This window comes from Scyliorhinus torazame, chromosome 18 (genome assembly GCF_047496885.1).
Source record: "Scyliorhinus torazame isolate Kashiwa2021f chromosome 18, sScyTor2.1, whole genome shotgun sequence".
Taxonomy (NCBI): domain Eukaryota; kingdom Metazoa; phylum Chordata; class Chondrichthyes; order Carcharhiniformes; family Scyliorhinidae; genus Scyliorhinus; species Scyliorhinus torazame.
The window spans coordinates 13,865,165-13,885,571 of NC_092724.1; the positions used below are offsets into that span (position 1 = coordinate 13,865,165).

The following is a 20,407-nucleotide window of genomic DNA, read 5'->3' on the forward strand; positions in this document are numbered from 1 at the left end:
TCTCAATAGATAATTTTAATGTAGGCAAAATATTATATACTGTACAGCAATAACATCATAATTACTGTCTTGATTGTTAGTCTTGGTGTTGTCAGGGGATAGCATGTCATCACAAACTGCTAATTAGAAATGTGTTACACAGGGAATGATGTGCGGGGGCGGTGGTTGGCGGAGGGGAGGATTCAGGACACAAGCTTTGATTCCGCAGCAGGCTGGCTCGGCAACTCATTGCTAACGTTCTGCCAATATGTCAAATGTCCCCTTGGCAGATGTGCGTGAGACTCTTGCAAGCTAACGACAGCAGGCAGACTTCTCAGTCAGTAGGCACAATTCCCTGGCAGTCTACAGTCCGTGGTGCCTGAGGGGAGGGCCGTCTTGTGGCACTGTACCGTGCCAATGTGGCCAGTGCTCTGCCAGCCTGATGCCAGTCCACAGATGCGTTTGTGCCCCCGGCAGCCAGGTTTGATTTTCTGCTGTTGGAGACCACGCGGAATTAAATGGGAGGACGTCAATCTCCCATGTCCTCACACCTGCCAGCAGAGGAGCACAGGAACGCGGGCCATTCAGCCCCTCAAACCTATCCTGCCATTCCATTAGATCACAGTGTGCACACTGGGGTGGGTTTTTTGGGGGGGATGGATGGAAGAGTCCAGGCTAGGATGGAGAATACCTCACTATAAATCTCTGATAATCTTTTAATGCAAATGACCACTGCCTTCCCAAATCCATGGAGCCAAGGGGTTTAAGATATTGGGCATTGCTGCAGGGAGTTAAAGGCCTACATCTATGGTACAAAGGCGAGATTGGGAGATCACTTGTGCAGTACACGCAACAGCATGGAATGTTGCTGAAGCAGGGTGCTGTGTCTCACTCGCGTTTACAGATGGGCAACTCGGCCCATTGTGTGTGCTAGACGATGAATTGCCCATGTTTAACTTTGGTCTACCCGTACCGGCGTCCCCGAACAGGCGCCGGAATGTGGCGACTAGGGGCTTTTCGCAGTAACTTCACTGAAGCATACTTGTGACAATACGCGATTATTATTATTATTATATTCCAGGGTCCCGATGTGCATTTGTGAACTAAACTGGATTATATTAGAAACGTAGAAACCAGGAGTAGGCCATTCGGCCCTTCGAGCCTGCTCCATCATTCAAAATGATTGTGGTTGATCCTTGATCTCAATGTCATATTCCCGCTTTCTTCCCATACCCCTTGATGCCATTAAGATGTAAAAAATTGTCTATCTCTTTCTTGAATACGTTCAGTGATTTGGCCTCCACAGACTCCTGTGGTAGTGAATTCCACAGGTTCACTATCCTATGATGCAGAGATATTTCCTCATTTCAGTCCTAAATGGTTTACTCCGTATCCTGAAACTGTGTCCCCTGGTTCTAGATTCCCCAGTCAGGGAGAACATGCTCCCTGCACCTAGTTTGTCCAGCTCTGTTAGATCACAATTGTCCCATAGCAACCATACATTCATAATACTGTTGCTGTGATAAATAGCATTATACACTGAGTGGGCATTCTTGCCAAGGTTGACCATCGTTGGCTGGTAGGAGCTTCACGAGCTCGAGAACAATATCTAGGCTGACACTCCAGTGTAGTGCCGAGGGAAAGTTGCCCTATTGGAGGTGCCACCTATTGGAAGAGATTTCTAACCTCCAGTTGTTCTCTCAAAATGGCAGTGAATGATCCCATACCACTGTTTCAAAGAAGAACAGGGGAGTTTCCCCAGTGCCTAGACCAATATTGTGCCCAAGACCAACATCAGTAAAATGAATGACTTGGTCATTAACACATTGTTGTTGGTGGGAGCTTAGTGTGTGCAAGTTGGCTGCGGCATTTCCTCTATTTCAACAGGACTGCACCTCAAATGTAGTCTAGTGGGCGTAAAGCACTTTGGGATGTTCTGAGGTCAAGAAAGGTGCTATATAAATGCAAGTCTCTCTTTTCTTCTTGTTTGGGGCTCATATTAAGGAAATTGGAGCTTAATGGCAGGGAAACCTGGTGTTTCATCCACTTGACTTCAGCCCCCAATGGCCTGGTGGAAAATATATCCCGCCAATTGTACCAAACAAAACAGGAAAAAAGATCTCTGACATCAGGCTTTGAGTTTGTTCAGTGTTGGTGGAAATCCATGAAACAAACTAAGTGAAAGATCACCTCCATGACAGTTATGTCTTGTCATGGGAATGTTCCTGCAAGAAATGTTTTTGTCTTATCACATGGCTTCAGTGGTGTCATTGTGCGGGTGGAGTTGGGTTGTGGCTCTGCAAGTTTTTACTTTCACTTTGAGCTGAGAGCTGGCCGTGGCTCTGTAAGTTTTTACTTTCGCTTTGAGTTGGGACTGGTTTGTATTGCACAGGTTGGAAGAAGGGTTTCTCTTTCTTCATTTTAAAAAGCTGTTTCCAGACATGCTTGATAGCTTAAAATAGATAATTGCTTTCTAGAAGGAATTCAAACCTGCTGTTTGGAAAGGAAAACAAGAGTATTAGTAACAAGTCTTATACCAGTAAGAATGCCAAATGTTGGGCCACATCTTTGAAGAGGGTTCTGTTTTTTACTTGGATCTTGTTATTGAATTGGAACAGTTAAGGGGGGATTCAATAAGCGTTATACATAGATTACTGTAGCTGTGTGGGGGATTTATGTTTGTAAATGTTAATTAAATTCATAGAATAAAGTGTATTTTTGTTGATTAAACGCACCTAAGAACTCTGTTGAATAACACCTGAAAGGCAGGCTCTTGGGCTCATCCCAGCCACATTCAATAAACAGTTGTAGGTCAGGTGAACTCCATCATATACTTTGGTGTTTTCTAAACCCTGGCCCATAACAGTGTGCTGTGAGTCAGAAGGGCCAGGGCTGCACCATCCCATGCTGAATGCAGAGATCACTGGCTGTAAAGCACTCCAGGACACCCTGAGGTCGTGGCAGGCGCTATAGAAATGTAATTAGTTTTAAATCTCTGGGGGTTGTCACTAAACTGTGCCCCTTTATTTTTTTTTAAATACAACTTTTTAACTTTCAACTGACTGGAAAAGCAAGGCCACATTCTAAAGTGAAGATAAGAAACAAAGAAATCACCCTAAGGAGAGTGTGAAGAGAGAGAGATTTCCTGTAATTCAGACACCCATTGAAATTCATAGCTGCCTAAGAAAGAGACATTAAAACTGCAAAGTACTGGATATTGAAACAATGGCTGCCACAGGCAGACACACCCAAAACTCCTTGGAAATACAAATGGGTGAAGTATTTCAAGGCGAGACTACCCCACCATCAGAGAAATACTGCAAGTGACACCGAGGAAACAGGCTGAAGGCCTCTCCCTTTCTACCTTTTGGAATAAGCACGTGACTCAGTTCGAGTAGCCAACCCTACAAGAAAGTTATCAGTGAACCGAGATGTCGTAATGATTGTGACATCTTCTACATCTGACTGCATTCAAGAAGCCAGCCCACCCAAAGCAGTCACAATGTATGTATGCATGTGCGTATGTATACATGTGTGTATGTGCATGTGTATGTGCTTATGTATGCATGTGTGTGTGCAATAATGTATGTATACGTGTATGTGTATACATGTGTATCTATTCATGTGCATGCATGTGTGCTTGTAATAATAATATTATAATCTTTATTATTGTCACAAGTAGTCTTCCATTAATACTGCAATGAAGTTACTGTGAAAATTCCCTAGGCGCCACACTGCAGCGCCTGTTCGGGTACACTGAGGAAGAATTCAGAATGTCCAAATTACCTAACAGCACGTCTTTCAGGACTTGTGGGAGGAAACTGGAGCACCCGGAGGAAACCCACGCAGACACGGGGAGAACGGTGCAGACTCCACACAGACAGTGACCCAAGCTGGGAACCGAAACCGGGCCCCCGGCACTGTGAAGCAACGGTGCTAACCACGTTAATCCGACTGTGGTAAGATGGCTGACGCCAGTGGAATAATTGCAGAACAAGCTACCTCTGGAGACAAGTGGCAGGGTAAGGGAGAGTTTGTGCAGCACTTTTCACTCAACAAAATTATTAATTTGTTATTCAGACATTCATTCAATAGTTTCAATAATTTATATGTGAATTATGAAGAAAGAATGGTCATTCGAAATTTGCAATGATTTGTATTCATTCCTTCAGTTTTTTATCCTAAATAATTAATATTATTTTAATAATTCTTCTCTACTCTCAGGGGAAAAAAGGGGGTTTCAAAGACCCAGAGCACTCTGTAAGGGGCAAGATAAATTCAAAGCATTTTTGCTGATATTGTTCCGAAGTTTTCTGATTCCTGTTCGTGAGGATTTTCCTAGTTCAGACGGACAATGTCATTGGTGCGGTGGGCATCTTTTGGCAAATTTACACCTTGTTCATTTTGGCTACTTGGCACGTGGTTACACCTCAGGATAAGCCATTGATTATGCAAAACGCTTTGAGGTGCTGGTACAAAAGGAGCCATTATTGCCAATTATAAATGATTCCCCCCCCTAGCACTTCCTAGCTTAATAAAATTAGGAAAGTTGTGCTAAATCTATATCAAATCTTGGGTTCACAATCTCGATCACAAAAGACTGCTCAGGTCACCATATTATAAAAAATATAGAGATGTAGTCTCCAGCGGGTACAGTGAAAGTTGAAAGGATGGGCATAGGTATATGTATATCGCAAAAGGGTTGACAGGCTTTACAAATAGAGGGCTTCCAAATTCTAAAAGGTTTTCATAGCATGGATGCAGAGAGATTGTTTCCTGTTGGGGAGGGGAGTGGGGGGGGGGGGGGAAGAGGGGAGAGCGCTACTACAAGACATCAATATAAGATGGTCATCAAGAGTTGCAAATAGGAGGGCAGCACGGTGGCACAGTGGTTAGCACTGCTGCCTCACGTCGCTGAGGAACCGGGTTCGATCCCGGCCCTGGGTCACTGTCCATGTGGAGTTTCCACATTCTCCCCGTGTCTGCGTGGGTCTCGCCCTCACAACCCAAAACGATGTGTAGGGTAGGTAGATTGGCCAGCGTAAATTGCCCCTTAATTGGAATTGGGTACTCTAAATTTATAAAAAGAAAAAAAAGAGTTCCAAAGAGGAATTAAGAAGATACTTATTTACCCAGAGGGTGGTGAGAATGTGGAATTCACTGCCAAAGGGATGGCTGAAGCAAATATTTTGGATATATTGAAGGGGAAACGAGATAACCTGATGAAGGAGGAGGGGATAGAGGGTTATGATGATAGATTTAGTTGTTGTTACAGGCAGGGGGAGGGGGTGGATGGTGGGGGGGCGGGGTATGGTGGTCAGCTCACACTGCGCTGATTTTTCCTCACCACTCACGTGTAACCAGAGGGGATGGGATTTTCCACCTTCTCCGCGGTGTGTTTTGCAGCAGTGGCGTCATCCTGCCATTGGGTGGCAGTGGGATCTTCTGATCCCAGCACTTTTACCTGGGTTTCCCATTGTTCGCACCTTCCACTGCCAGGGAATTGTGACAGGGAGTCGCCATCAGCGAGAATATAAGATTCCGCCGGCGGGAATGGCCGAATAATCCCATCCCTAGTGTTTTGAGTTTTTTTCATAAATGGTGGCATATTTCCCAAACCTTTTTTTTTGTGTGATTTGATTTCTACCAATAAACCCACAGCAAACCCGAGCTAGGATTAACTCAGAGGGTTAGTTTATTGCATACATTCTAAAACCGTAAAAAGGAGAGTCCACATCTTCCCCCCTCCGCATTCATAAAGTAAAGGGAGGGATGGAGAAAATAAGTGTCATAGCCTGGGCTTAAGCAGGTCATGGGACACTTATCAGACTGGGGGATTGATATTCCCAAAGGAACTATGGGGAATATGCACTCCCCCACTGAGGGACAGGGTGCCCCTTTCTAGATTCTATATAAAACCAGAGGGCCATGAACTGGGAGCTGTCTCCAGTAGTGAAGTAATTGCTCTGCCCTCTTGTTCAGTTGCATTAAACCTTTTTTCCTTTTGATTCAACGTGCTCAGCTTGGTCTGGACTCCTTTCCGGGCCTAATAATAACATTTTTGCAGTACCAAGACCACAGAGAAAAAATAGCTACACTTGAGTTCCAGTGTCCAGAATGAAAGCCCAAAGGGGAATTCTCCCACGGAGGTTGGTGGGCTGAAAACCAGTGTTGTAAACTTTGTTTCTGTGGCAGTATTGATGTCACAAGATGAAGTCGGCACCGGGCAATGGAATCTGTTTCCTTGGCAATGGTGTGAACCTTCCAGCAGAGTCCAGGTCAGATGGGAGCCAGGTGTCCAGCTTGGCTAGGGCCTACTCCAGTGTGGCCTGCCAGTCAGAGGGTAAGCAGCTCGGCAAATCAATATTAACCTGTTCAACAGTCCAGAGTATTCAGTCATGTACCTTACGTCTCCACGGTAAGTTTTAGCAAAGGATGTTTATCCAATGTCTGGAAATTTACTTTTATGGTCCATGCTGATAACATCGCAGCCCTGAAGGGTTGAAAGAGGTGCTATTGTTGAGGGTCTGGAGTTTGGGAAATCATTGTCTTTGCGGACTCACAGACTCTGCAAGCAGGCATGGTTCGTCAAATGCAATTGCACTGCTGGTATCTCCCTTTGACGTTGCGCAGCACCCAGGGGATCTGGCAGAAGTGCCTTGGACATGATGTGATGTGACATTCCCGAAACCGAGGAGTGAATTCTTTTGTTTTGGAGACTCACAGACAATTTACAGACAGAGGGCCAGCCATCTTGATGGTCTTTGTTCCGCCAAAACGTCCAGGATTAGGTTCTGTTCCATCACCACGAGAAAAGATGAGCAGGCTCAAATGGAGCATAAAGACCAGTATGGACTGGTTGGGCCGAATGGCCTGTTTCTACGCCGTATATCTTGTGTAAAACCTATATAATCTGTAGATCCCCTCTCCATTATATAAGTACAGTTGACAATTGAGTGCCTGCCTATCTGCCGATAATATACAATCACATTCAGGTTCCCCTCCAAGTCGCATACCATTTTGACTTGGAAATATATGGCCGTTCCTTCACTGTAAATCGGTCACAGATCTCCCTCCTCAACAGCACTAACTACACCACATGGACTGCAGCGGTTCAAAAAGATGCTCAACCTCACCTTCCCAAGACTCATTCGGGATGGGAAGAAATGCTGGGCTAGCCAGCGACGTTCATATCCCATGAGTGAATAAAACAATGAAACTGAATTGGCTAGCTTACTCGGCAAGACCAGAGTAACAGTGAAAGTAGGGGTTAGGGCCCATTGCCGAGGCAAGTAAGTTAACTCTGTGACATAACATGCTTTTTCAAGCATGCAAGCACTTGATCCGAACAATGGGTGCCAAGAGTGATGGATCTTCTGCAGTGACATCCCTCATCTTGCCCGAGCACAATATGTTTGCTCAGAGAAACATCAAAACGTGGCCATTCAGACCTTCGCGTCTGTTCTGCCACTTGACATCATGGTTGGTCTGTATCCTAGCTCTATTTACCAACGCCTGCCGCTTAAAATCTTCAGCGAGCAAAAAAAAAAATCCATCAATCTCAGATTTAACATGATCAATTGAACGAGCAGCTATTGTTTTGCTGCAGAAGGCAAGTTCCACACTTGTACCGCCTGTATGCGTGAAAATGTGCCCCTCCTCAATGTCCTGGTCTTGATTTCTTGACGCCCCCTTGTAATAAACTCTGCCGCCAGCAACAAAGGTTTCTATCAGTGCCCGATCAATTTCTTTCAGAATCTGAAAAGAACGTTGGCTCAAATCACCCCTCAACGTTTTCAAGGCAGGGCAGTCTCAGCTTCCCGTGTACTTGGCTGTCCTCATCGTGAACCGCAACTCGATCGGATTGCAAAACTCTGCCGATAATGTGTCAGTAACCAGAGTAATTTACTTGTTTAGTTGTCACAAGGGAGCTCTTTACACCCAGGCGCAAAACAGCAGCATAAATTGGCCGCTGGCTGGTCTGTTGACAAATATTTTGTGATTACCGCTTAGTTCATAATTTAAGAGCATCAAAAGACGAAAGGAGAATTTGTTTGCCACAAAATCCTGGCACCAGCGGATTAAGTGCTGAAAACCCACCAGATGGGTTCAATGCAAACAAAATGGATGCTCTTGGTCGCATTGGGTTATTTGACAATAAGCCAATTTCACCCAAGTGAAGCACAATAATTGGCTTTATTCATGCGACCTCAATGATCCTGCTCTTCCGTCCACCAACAATACTGTTATATTACGATATTGTAATATATATATTACTCTTTTTGTCTAGCTGAGTTGTTGAAATATAGACGTAGTCTTCCAGTGATGATAAAGTAATATAATGACTAATATAAAATAATCTCGTGAGTTCTTTTTACTTAATACTAAACTAGTTATCAAACAAATTACTGTAGATTAAACTATTAAATAAGATAATGCTCTAAATACTGGTATCTATTAACTTCTTCTTTCTAGCTCTGTACTCTGCACTCCAGACACACTCTCCACCAGGAAAGAGCGGGAAAACCTTTATATAGATCCTGATAGTGTGGCCATCTAGTATTCAGTTGCGGTACTAGCTTAACATAGTCTGATCATGTATTACTACATACAGAGATCACTACAAATACCAGAGGCAGATCGGTCAGTCCTTCATTTCATGGCACTTCTGGGGGGGTGGGGGTGGGGGGTGGGGGGGGGGGGGGGTGGGGGGGGGGGGGGGAGGTAGACACAATTAAGTGGACACTCACAGTTTTGCAGACGGAGGGGAGTTTCATTTTTGTCGTGATTATCCTTCCCAACTTCTAATGAATGCGTAGGCAATTCAACTGTGGGTGCATCACATTAATCCTGTCATCAAATTCCATCCCTACTCATTTCAAACAGGGAGGAGATGAACATGAATGATTCTCTCCTCCCTGACATTGACGCACTAAGCCCTGTTGCGACATGCACATCAACACTCCAGCTGGGATCAGCTACATGACACTTTTAATGTTGATTGTTCAGTGTGTGTTGACAGAAAAGCAAATTCACACAAGTAGGCGATGGCCATCTCCAACACAAGGGAATCTAACCTTCTCTTCATTGAATCCCCACTATCAACATACTGGGAGTTCCCATCAACCAAAAACTGAATTGGACCAGTCATATGAATACTGTGGCTACAAGAACAAATTAGAGGTTGGACGTTCTGTGGCGAGGAGTGTTGAAATATTCTCCACTTTCCTCTCTAACAACATTCTAGAAGCTCACAGCCATCCAGGAAAAGTCATCCCACCTGATTGCCACCCCATCCAACACATTAAACATTCACTCCCACCACCACTGATGCATAGTGACAGCTGTGTACACCATCTACAAGATAAGACCATAAGACATAGGAGCAGAATTAGGCCACTTGGCCCATCAAGTCTGCTCCGCCATTCAATCATGGCTGATACTTTTCTCATCCCCATTCTCCTGCCTTCTCCCCATAACCCTTGTTCCCCATATTAATCAAGAACCTATCTCCCTCTGTCTTAAAGACACTCTGTGATTTGGCCTCCACAGCCATCATCTGCAAAGAGCTCCACAGATTCACCACCCTCTGGCTGAAGAAATTCCTCCTCATCTCTGTTTTAAAAGCTCCTTCAATGGCACTTTCCAAACCTGTGACCTCTACCATCGAGAAGGACAAGGCCAGCAGATGCATGGGAACACCACCACCTGCAAGTTCCCCTTGAAGTCACACATCACCCTGCGTTCCTTCACTGTCGCTGGGTCAAACTCCTGGTACTCCTGACAGCACAGTGGGGGGCCTACACCTCAGGGACTGCAGAGGTTCCAGAAAGCAGCTCGCCACCACCTTCTCAAGGGGCAATTAGGGATGGGCAATGAATGCTGGCCTAGCCAGCCACGCCCCCATTCTCTGAAAGAATTTGTAGGAAATACTCCCGAGTAGTGAAGCTTACGTCGTGCACGAACCCGGTTCAGCATGATGACATCAAGTTCCAGGTTGAATGGCTAGCTTGCGTTGTGAGTTAGCTGATCTTTAGAGGGGCAGTGGAAAAGGGGAGTGACAACTGATCCAGGCACCACAAGAATGGAGGGAGGAAAGTCAGAAGGGTCAGGGCTCCCACCACGAATGATAATCCGGTTCATCCTGCTAGAAAGGGTGGCTGCGACGCTCTTGCAGTCAAAGAGCCTGCCAACCAACATCGCCTGGCCTCACACATCAAGAATGGCCTCTCAGACAAGGGACTGTAGGCCCACTGCAACCGAACAAGAGCAAGCACAATGAAAAGGAGGGCTTGCCAACCTCATTTTATAAGGCAGCACTATCCCTTTAAGAGCTGGGGCATACAGTCATTGAGTAATTCATTTAGCCTTTAGAAACATTATCGAATTCCACGTGGGATCACAGACAGAGATCTATGTAATTCTGGGTATGCACAAAATTGTCTGGCCGCGTCATCTCATGCCTCAGGGATTGATTATATAATTGTCACAATGCCATACCTGATCTAAGAGCCTTTAATATTGTCACTGGCTGTTAAAGTAGAAAATCTTCCACTGCCTATTACTATTGGCTGCCTCCCCCCTGGGAGCCGGGTTCAAATCTGTCCTAGACAGTGAGGATGGATGTCTCTTCTTTCTGGTGGCTATTAAGATTCACAAGTGAAATGAATTGTGGCAGTCTCAATCCAGTTGCAAATGGAAATCAGTCCGACGAGTCTGCTGCACAGAATTGCACCAAATACGCCACTAATTCAATGGCTTCAGCCTTGACAGGTGAAAGCTGGAAGGTGTGACAAATGGTCGCCTCTTTGCCCCAGGCTGGGTTAAGACGGTCTGGGCAGCGCCACTTCCCCGACACTGCAAATCGGCTGAAACCATCCCTGCCCCTGCGGCGGATAGGGAATGCAGTTTGGAGGTAACGGGCAGGGTGCCAAGTTAAAGCTTCCTCTGTTCTGCTCTGACAATGGCCCCTTCAAGCTGGTCTCAAAGGAGCATGACTCTCATGCTGCATCAATCATTCTGTGGGCTCCCGAAGCGAGATTAACCATTTAGTGCCAGTCTGCGTAGCCAAATCACTGGTTCAATGAGGCTAGTGTGAACCATGGTTTCGGCGTTTATCAGGCAACATCAGAGGTAAAGAAAAATGTTTGCTCTTGAAAGGCACATATTTCTTTAAGCTTCCTTCAAGAAAAGAAGTATGTGTATTCATAGGATACCACATCACATCATCAAAATCATTTCACACAATGAATGCCCTTTACAATGACTTGAGGCTGAGGTCGATAGAGTTTTAGGTACTGGCTCCACACTATAAAAAGGATATTAAGGTTTTAAAAAAGATGCATTACAGATTCTTTAGGCTGCTTTTTGCATCTAATGAATACAACTAGAAATTATTTTGAATCTTCTCTCGTGTGAACACTACAGTACAAGGTAATACAACAGAAGATTTTTAAATGATGACAGGTTGGAATTGCGTTTCATACCAAATTAAATAGAGGTAGACTGCTCTCAGAGGCCAAAGGGGCTTGTGCAAAAGAGGTCAGAGATACAAAATGAAATGCAAGAGATTTATACCTGCCTCAGGATGAGCGTGCAGCCAGTGATGACAAGAGATGAGGTGAAATGTCTTCACTCAGAAGGTTTTGCATTTTTGAAATTCTCTGTTCCAGATGCTCAGTCTTTGAGCATATTCAAGATTTATAGGTCGTTGAGCAGTCAGGAATTCGAGGGATATGGCGATGGGTTGGGAAAATGAGGTTGCTATAGAGGTTCAGCCCTTGAGGTCTACAAAATTATGAGAGGTATGGACAGGGTGGATAGCAAAAAGCTCTTTCCAAGAGTGGGGGTGTCAAATACAAGGGGTCACGATTTCAAGGTGAGAGGGGGAAAGTTTAAGGGAGATATGCGTGGGAAGTTTTTTACGCAGAGGGTGGTGGGTGCCTGCGGAGGTGGTAGAGGCGGGCACGATAGCATCACTTAAGATGCATCTAGACAGATATATGAATGGGCGGGGAACAGAGGGAAGTAGATCCTTGGAAAATAGAAGACAGATTTAGATAAAGGATCTGGATCGGCGCAGGCTGGGAGGGCCGAAGGGCCTGTTCCTGTGCTGTAATTTTCTTTGTTCTTTGTTCTTATTGAATGATGGCACAGGTTTGAGGGGCTGAATGGCTTTCAGCTGCACCTACATCTTATGCTCATGTGTTCTTGTTTTATGTAGAACAGGGGACAGGAGAAACCTTGTTACTGAGCATTGTGAGGCCATGGAATTCACTTCCAACATCAGTGGTTGAGGCTGGAAGGACATCAACATTCAAGGTAAGCGGGTGAAGGAAAAATGGTTTTGGAACAGGTGGGTACATGAATGATGTGCCGAACATTCTGTTTGCATATCATAATTTCTATGGAAGAAAATGCAATGACCACGATGTACCAGCAATGGTCGATCACAGTGAGATGAATTAAAACCCGAAAATGCTGGATAGAATCAGCCGGTCGGGCAGCATCTGTGGAGACTGGAGAAGGGTTAACGTTCCAAGTCCAAATGAACCTTCTACAGAACAGAAGAGAGGTAGAAATGTCATGGGTTATACAGTTGAAGAGGCGGGTTGGGGAGGTGGGGCAGCACAGAAGGACGGATAGGTTGGAAGAAGGACCGGGATAGGTCGTAACTAAACAGGACCGGGATAGGTTGGAACTAAAAAGGACAGGGCTAGGTCACAACTAAAAAGGACAGAGATAGGTCGTAACTAAAAAGGACCAGGGTAGGTGGGAGATAAAAAGGACAGGGATAGGTCAGAGCTACAAAGGAGAGATTGACAAAGGTGTCAAGGACATAAGACGAAGGGGGTGTTAATGGTGCCATTAAGGACAGAAGAGTCCTAATAGTGGCAAAGGGGACAATTTCCAGCCTACGCACCAATGAGATGAATGACCAATTGGTCTTTTTTGCCATGTTGGTTGAGGAAAGAATGCAGCCAGATTATCCGAGAACTCCCAGCTTTTCTTCCATATGTACTGTGCAGAATCAGTCCCTGTTTAATACCTCATCAGGATGATGCCACTTCCGACAACGCAGCGTTCCCTTGGCACTGCCCTTGGAATGCCAGCTTACACTGAGTGCTCAAGTCACAGGTCTGGGGTTTGAACCAAAAAGCCGTGGCACAAAAATGCCAAGTCTTCACTGAAGCCGGGTTCCGTGTGTCTGGTAGATTGGCGAGGTAGAGGGAGTTAGCTGTTCTCGTACCAAGGGAGCACAGCGATGTTACCACTGACCTCGGCTCCTCCACCCCTGGTGAAGACAAAGCAAATTGGGCTTCCTGCTCTGGATCACCACAGTGACCTCCACCGCAGACTTCATTTGGATGGATATCGATCGAGAATGCAGTGCTCACATCAACATTGGACGAGTAGCCGGCAGTCACACAAAAGGGGACACTTTATCCTAGTCTGTCCTTTGGGTAACTGACAGGATCAGATTAATGTTTGTTTTACAGCCTGCCCCATGGAGTCAATGGAGTATCGTATTGGGCTGACAGGCGTACCGAACAATCCTGTGCCTTTCACAGTGGTTTAAAAAAAGGAGAGGTGATCCCATTGAAACACATTAAAAACTACTCAGGGGCTCGGCGAGATGGATGCTGCGAAAATATTCCCCTGGCTGGAAAACCTAGACCCAATCTAGAATAAGGGGTCAGCTCAGTTAGGACTGAGATCTTCACTCAAAGGGCTGTGAGACTTTGGAATTCTCCACCTGAGAGAGTTGTGGATGCTCTATCATTGGAGATATTATCGGCACAGGTTGATAGATCTGTGGGTGGTAGTATAGTGGTTAGCACGGTAGCACAGTGGTTAGCACAGCTGCTTCACCGCTCCAGGGTCCCAGGTTCGATTCCCGGGTTAGGTCACTGTCTGTGCGGAGTCTGCACGTTCTCCCCGTGTGTGCGTGGGTTTCCTCCGGGTGCTCCGGTTTCCTCCCACAGTCCAAAGATGTGCGGGCTAGGTGGATTGGCCGTGATAAATTGCCTTTAGTGTCCAAAAAGGTTAAGTGGGGTTATTGGGTTACGGGGATAGAGTGGAAGTGTGGGCTTGGGTATGGTGCTCTTTTCAAGGGCCGATGCAGACTCGATGGGCCGAATGGCCTCCTTCAGCACTGTAAATTCTATGATTCTATTTTATGGGTGCTAGGGGAATTAAGGGACAGGGGATAGCACGGGAAGGTGGAGTTGGGGGTCAAAGATCAGCCATGATCTTACCTAATGGTGAAGCAGGTTCGATGGACCAATTGGCCAACTCAAGCTCCTATTTTTATGCTCTTAAAGTGATATCCTATACCATGTCCAGGGTTACACAGAAAGAATAGCCCTGTGGAGGGAGGGAGGTAGAGCAATGTATGAACGGTGTCTTTGACTCAGTGTCATCAGGGATTGGAGGGACAAAAGTTTTTCCTGGGGGACAGGCGCTTTATTGAGGATCCTCACGTTAATCTGTATTAAGATTGCTTTTCCAAGGGGCATCTTAGGTATTCTGATGGAACATGTGAGCAAGACGGTTCTGATTTCAATCAGTGAAATGTCATTTTCGATGCAAACAGACAGCAGCCGTAAGTGCTGTGTAATACTGGGGGCCTCAGCTGCCAAACTAAACTGTACGTGACATAGATAAATGATTGTTGAATTATATATGTGATCTTATCATGTTTCAAGCAGTTGCAGAGTATCGGGCTGAGCCTCAGGCATACACTGGTATTAGCTGTTCTCTTGTACAGGTTATTAATTGCTCGGAATTAGACAAATGCCTGAGGTGATGGGGCAGGAGAGCTTCATCGAGCAAAAAAAATGTCTTCTGCAGCAAATATTACATGTCAGGTGGCATGACTATTTGTCTGGAATGTTGTGCTGCTGGATCAGGCAGAAACTTTTCTATCGCTCTGCAGTTATATTTTTACAAAAACTTCAGCAGGATCTATCCAAAGTTTCAGAATCAAAGAACTCAGCAAAGAACTCGCACAGAAGGTGCCTTCGGGTGGGTTTAGCACTAAGTAGTTAAGCAAAGCATCAAGCCATCTCCCATTGACGTTCATTGACATACCAGTTTCTGAATCGCCCACGAGCAGTATCCTGGGGGTCACCATTGACCAGAACTAGAACTCGCACTGGCCATATCGTGGCTACAGGAGCGGGTCAAAGGCTGGGAATTCTGCAGCGAGTGACTCACCTCCTGACCCCCCCAAAACCTGTCCACCGTGTGCAAGGCACAAGCTGGGGCACGATGGAATACTCTCCACTTGCCTGGATGAGTTCAGCTCCAACAACACTCAAGAAGCTCGGCACCATCCAGGACATAGCAGCCCCACTTGACTGGCATCCCATCCACCACCATATGTCCATTTGTCATAGACTTGTTCATCTAGAGGGAAAAGGTTCCTTGCAATAATGATGATCATTGGAATGAAATGGCGAAGGAGCACCAATTGCTCCCTCCTGCAGAGGATTGAGTTATGAGTAAAAGGTAAGAACTGAGACATTTGAGTTTGGAAAGCAGGTTAACGAGAGGGAACCTTGATATGCATAACATAAGATGCAAGCTTTTTTTTTTTAGAAAATACAGCACAGAACAGGCCCTTCGGCCCACGATGTTGTGCCGAACCTTTGTCCTAGATTAATCATAGATTATCATTGAATTTACAGTGCAGAAGGAGGCCATTCGGCCCTTTGAGTCTGCACCGGCTCTTGGAAAGAGCACCCTACCCTTCACTCATACTTGTTTCATTTAAGTTTTATTGTTCAGTTTTATTGTTCTGGGTTATAGGAGGCTCAGTGATAGCACCCCTACTGCTGGGGCAGAAGCTCCATCCTCGAGTCCAATGCTAGGACCTGTTGGCCATGGAAATAGCGCTCATCACGCAGTTCAACCGGCTGCACTAACCGGGAGCATCATTTCAATTTAAAGCACAAGAGGAGAAGGTGGGTAGCAACCTGCATCAAGTACGTTTAGAGAGCGACTAATACTGGAATAGGCCCCAGAAGATTGTTAAAAAGAGGGTCAGAGGGGAGAGGACAATTGTAGGTCACTGCGGAAGGATGGATTCAGTCAGAGAAACAACCTCTCATAATAATAATGTTTATTGTCACAAGTCGCTCACATTAACACTGCAATGAAGTTACTGTGAAAAGCCCCTAGTCACCACACTCCGGCACCTGTTCGGGTACACGGAGGGAGAATTCAGAATGTCCAAATTACCTAACAGCACGTCTTTCGGGACTTGTGGAAGGAAACCGGGAGCACCCGGAAGAAACCCACGCAGACACAGGGAGAACGTGCAGACTCCGCACAGACAGTGACGCAAGCCGGGAATCGAACCTGGGACCCTGGGGCTGCGAAGCAACAGTGCTAACCACTGTGCTACCGTGCCTCTCATCTGCACTTAACCTTGTGACAGCCACGGATGTCTCTACGTCGTGGGTGCTCTGGCAATTTTCTATTCTCACATGAGCACTCTTGTGAGAAGCACCCTTGACAGATTGGATGAGGAATGCAAACTGTAGCGAAGGCCTAAATTGATCCAGACCCTTCTTTTGGTTTCCATTCAGAATTACAAAACGCAGTGCAAAGAAAAAGATCTTCAAAACAATCTTCTTACTGCAACCCTGGACTGCCAAAACTGTTCGATATAATGATGTATAGTCTGATATTAATACAGTACCAGTAAATACATCATTCTGAGGGGCATCAAGCACAATATTGACATGCCAGTGTCCACTGACTGATCATCTGAGAGTAATAACGTCAAAACAAAATGATGCATCTCTCGGTGTGATGCATGACCAAAAAGGTTGATAATAGCAATGATGAGAAAAATAGACTGGGTGTGCATAAGAAGAGAGGATCCCCACAGAATCATCCATTGTGTGAATCAATCCAACCTGACGATCACAGCCTCACTTCAGTACTAGGTAGAAGTAGAATTTCGGGTTAGTTTTTAACGCCAGTTATTCAATCTCGGTTTCAGTTCACAGCAGCAGTTTTGTTGCAAAGCAATCTCACAAGGGCCTGCCAGATTAAACACAACCTTACTTCGTCAGCCCAACATCGCAGCTGTACTCCGAGCTCCAGGTCACCAAAGAGACAGAAGCTGGTCCTCATATGCAGAACAACAGATGTTTACAGAATATGGCCATTTAGCCCATTGTGTTGATGCAATCCGCAACCAGGACTAGATGCAAGGAGAATGTTTCGCCTGGTTGGGGAATCTAGAACCAAGGGACACAGTCTCAGAATATGGGGAAGACCATTTAGGACTGAGATGAGGAAACATTTCTTCACTCAAAGGGTGGTGAACCTGTGGAATTCGCTACCACAGGAGGCTGTGGAGGACAAGTCACTGAATGTATTCAGGAAAGAGATAGATAATCTTTTACATTTTAATGGCATCAAGGGGTATGGGGACAAAGCGGGAATGTGGCATTGAAATCGAGGATCAGACATGATCATATTGAATGGCGGGGCAGGCCTGAAGGGCCGAATGGCCGTCTCCTTGCTCCTAGTTTCTATGTCAACAGGCTGGGTCCCCTTCTTTTGAAAACAAGGATCTGAGGGGCGACCTAATAGTGATCCTCAGAATGACTAATGGTTTTGATAGAGTGGAAAAAGATAAAATAGGAGGAATCTTGTGCTGGTGACAGGGGTCTCCGCTGGCAGGATCCCTGCAGGGCATCTTTCCAGAAAGACCCACCGTTAGTAGGTGCCAATCAGGCAGTTGTCAGGCCAGCAGCAGGCCTTTCCCCAGGATTAGGACCCTGGGGATGAAAGTTCTGACTGTCTAAAGATGCTGACCAATCAGAGGCTGGCATCTTGAACAGCAGCTCCACCAGGAAGGCAGTGGTTGCTGTCGGTACTTCGATGCCCAGATCAAGGAAGGACTCAAGCCACAGGCAGGTGATAGCTGGAGGTGTTCGCATGAAGGTTATGGGGAGGTCAGTAGCAAGGGCAGGGGACTAGCCCTCGGCGGGCACCGTCCTCCTGATGCCGGGTCCCTCAGTCGAGGAGCGAGCGCCTTTGACTGAAGTATCCCTTCTCCCAGCCTCAACCAACTCTGTAGCCGGCTAACAAAACCACCTGGGTGTCCTCGTAGTGAAGACCCCAGCCCACCACTGGGTTGATATCAGTGGCTGCGGGATGAGGCCCTGAAGTGGACACCAATTTCCCACTTAAGAGCATCAATTTGAGGCAAGGCAGGAAGGCACATCACAGGCCTTTCCGCACTTCCTGCTTGATTAAGTGTACCTCTGTCACCAAACTGAACTCGGCTTGGGCACAAGATTATGCCCAATGTTTCCTCTTGTGGTGAGGAGGATAACGAGGGGTCATCAATATAACAATAGTCACCAAGAAATCCAATCAAGAATTCCGAAGAAACTTCTTCACCCAGAGAATGGTAAAAATGTGGAACTGCTACCAGAGGGAGCGGTTCAAGCGAATAGTATAGATACATTCAAAGGGAAACTATATGAGGGAGAGGGAATAGAGGGTTATGTTGGTAGGTTTAGATGAGGAAAGATGGGAAGAGGGGTGCCAACCAGGATAGACTGCTTAGGCCGAAAGGCCTGTCTGTTTCTGTGCTAAATATCCTCTGGAAACTAAGAATCAACATACCAGCCAGACCATATCTGATCTGAAGAATGGATAATAATTTTGTTGTGGAATTTTAACAGCAATTCATCAGCTTACATTGTCAAATTTCTAACTCAGCTCTTCTTCTTTAAAATAGTGGCAAGGGATCTTTTACGTGCACCTGAGAGAGCAGACAGTGTCTCACACTAACATTTCATCCAAATGATGGCGCCTCTGACTGTGCAGCACTCCCTCAGTACGGCACTCAGACCTTGTATGCTGAAGTGGGACTTGAACCCCCAATCTTCTAACTGAAAAAATCAGAACTACCAGTTGAGTCACAGCTGACATCGCTCCAAGACAAATTGTGCAGAAACATTCGTGAACACTTGTCAACTCATTGCCATTTAAGCATATCTTGGAGAGATTGGGCCTAATGTAAATGAGCAAAATACATGACCAAAGCCACCTGCAGCTTTCCCATTGCTTTAGCCATATAGTGAGGGAGAACATTAAAGGCAGCCATCCTGTATATGTATTGCTTTTAATTGGAGGCTCTCTTTCTGGTGTCAGTGTTGGCTCAGTGGTCTTGTCCACATCTGAGTGAGAGGGTCACTGGCCCACTCCAAAGACTTGAATGCGATTCAGGTTGACACTTCAGCACCAGACAGAGGGTGTGCTGCACTGTTTCTCCGAGCGTTGTGATTCATTTTTCCCACCGGTAGCGCCCGCCCGCCTGCCAGGCTTCCCAGTGGCATGGGTTGGTTACAATGGGAAATCTCATTGAGAAGCGGCGGGAAGATAGAATCCCGCCACCATTGAACGGCGCAAGGCTGAGATACGCACAGCTGGAGGACTGGAGAATCCAGAGGTTTTTTTTTCCAGATGGGACATTAAGAATGTGCACTCCCTCAAGTGGAAGGAAACAATGGGATGAAGAGCGGGGAATTCTTTCTGGTGCCCTGGCCATCCGTATAAAAGATCATTTGGTTATTAATCTCATTTTTGCAATGCTGCACTGGTGATGAAGTAACGTTTGTTGTCCTGAGGTTTTGCACATCGCTGTATAAATGCAAGTTCCGTGTAAACTTCTGACTTCTGTTTGGAAAAAGGGAATTAGCACAAGGTTGTAGGTATTCCATGCTCATTGCGTATCTCATCTCTAAATCCCAGTAGCCTCATGGTGTCCAGACCACCGTGATCTCATAGCAGATCAGAAATTGATGTTTGGTCATCTTATGGATAATTGTGTCATCTCTGCTGATCACATGGTACTGTGCATAGTTCCTGATTGTCTGACGGTAGATAGGCAGGCACCTAGTCCTTGATCATATTATGGTTGTGCATCCAGTCTTTGATGCTCTCAAGGTAAGCATGTTCATTTTCCCCAAGGGTCCCTTGGAGGCTGTACATCTAGGCACTCGTGGTTTAGGATGAGTATCATCTAGTCATTAATGTGCACAGAACAGATATTACATCCAGGATACTCCAGCACTATAAGTATACATCTGTGTTCTCTAAGTCAAGGTTTCACACTCCCAAATGGTAAGACATAACTTCAGTTATATAGCACCTCGCACATCTCTCAGAAACTTCCAAAGTGTCATAGAATTTTTACAGCACACCATGTCTGCGTCGACCATCAAACACCAATGAACTCTAATCCCACCTTCCAGTCCTTAGTCTGTAGCTCTATGTGCTGTGAAATTTCAAGTGTTCATCTAAATGCTTCTCAAATAGTGTGAGGGTTCCCGCTTTAGCTAATGAGTTCCAGATTCCCACCACCCCCTGGGTGAAAAAGGTTTTCCTCAAA

The 20,407-nt window shown here is 45.8% G+C and overlaps 1 protein-coding gene and 1 long non-coding RNA gene across 13 annotated transcripts in view; one reads left to right on the forward strand and one right to left on the reverse strand.

Moving 5' to 3' along the window:
- The window catches only part of LOC140394956 (CUGBP Elav-like family member 4), a 558,707-nt gene that overhangs the window by 128,333 nt on the left and 409,967 nt on the right, over positions 1-20,407 (reverse strand). The window lies entirely within an intron of this gene.
- On the forward strand, positions 12,214-19,142 carry LOC140394957 (uncharacterized). The gene is made up of 2 exons (XR_011936078.1): positions 12,214-12,300; positions 18,752-19,142. It is a non-coding gene; the product is annotated as an uncharacterized lncRNA (long non-coding RNA).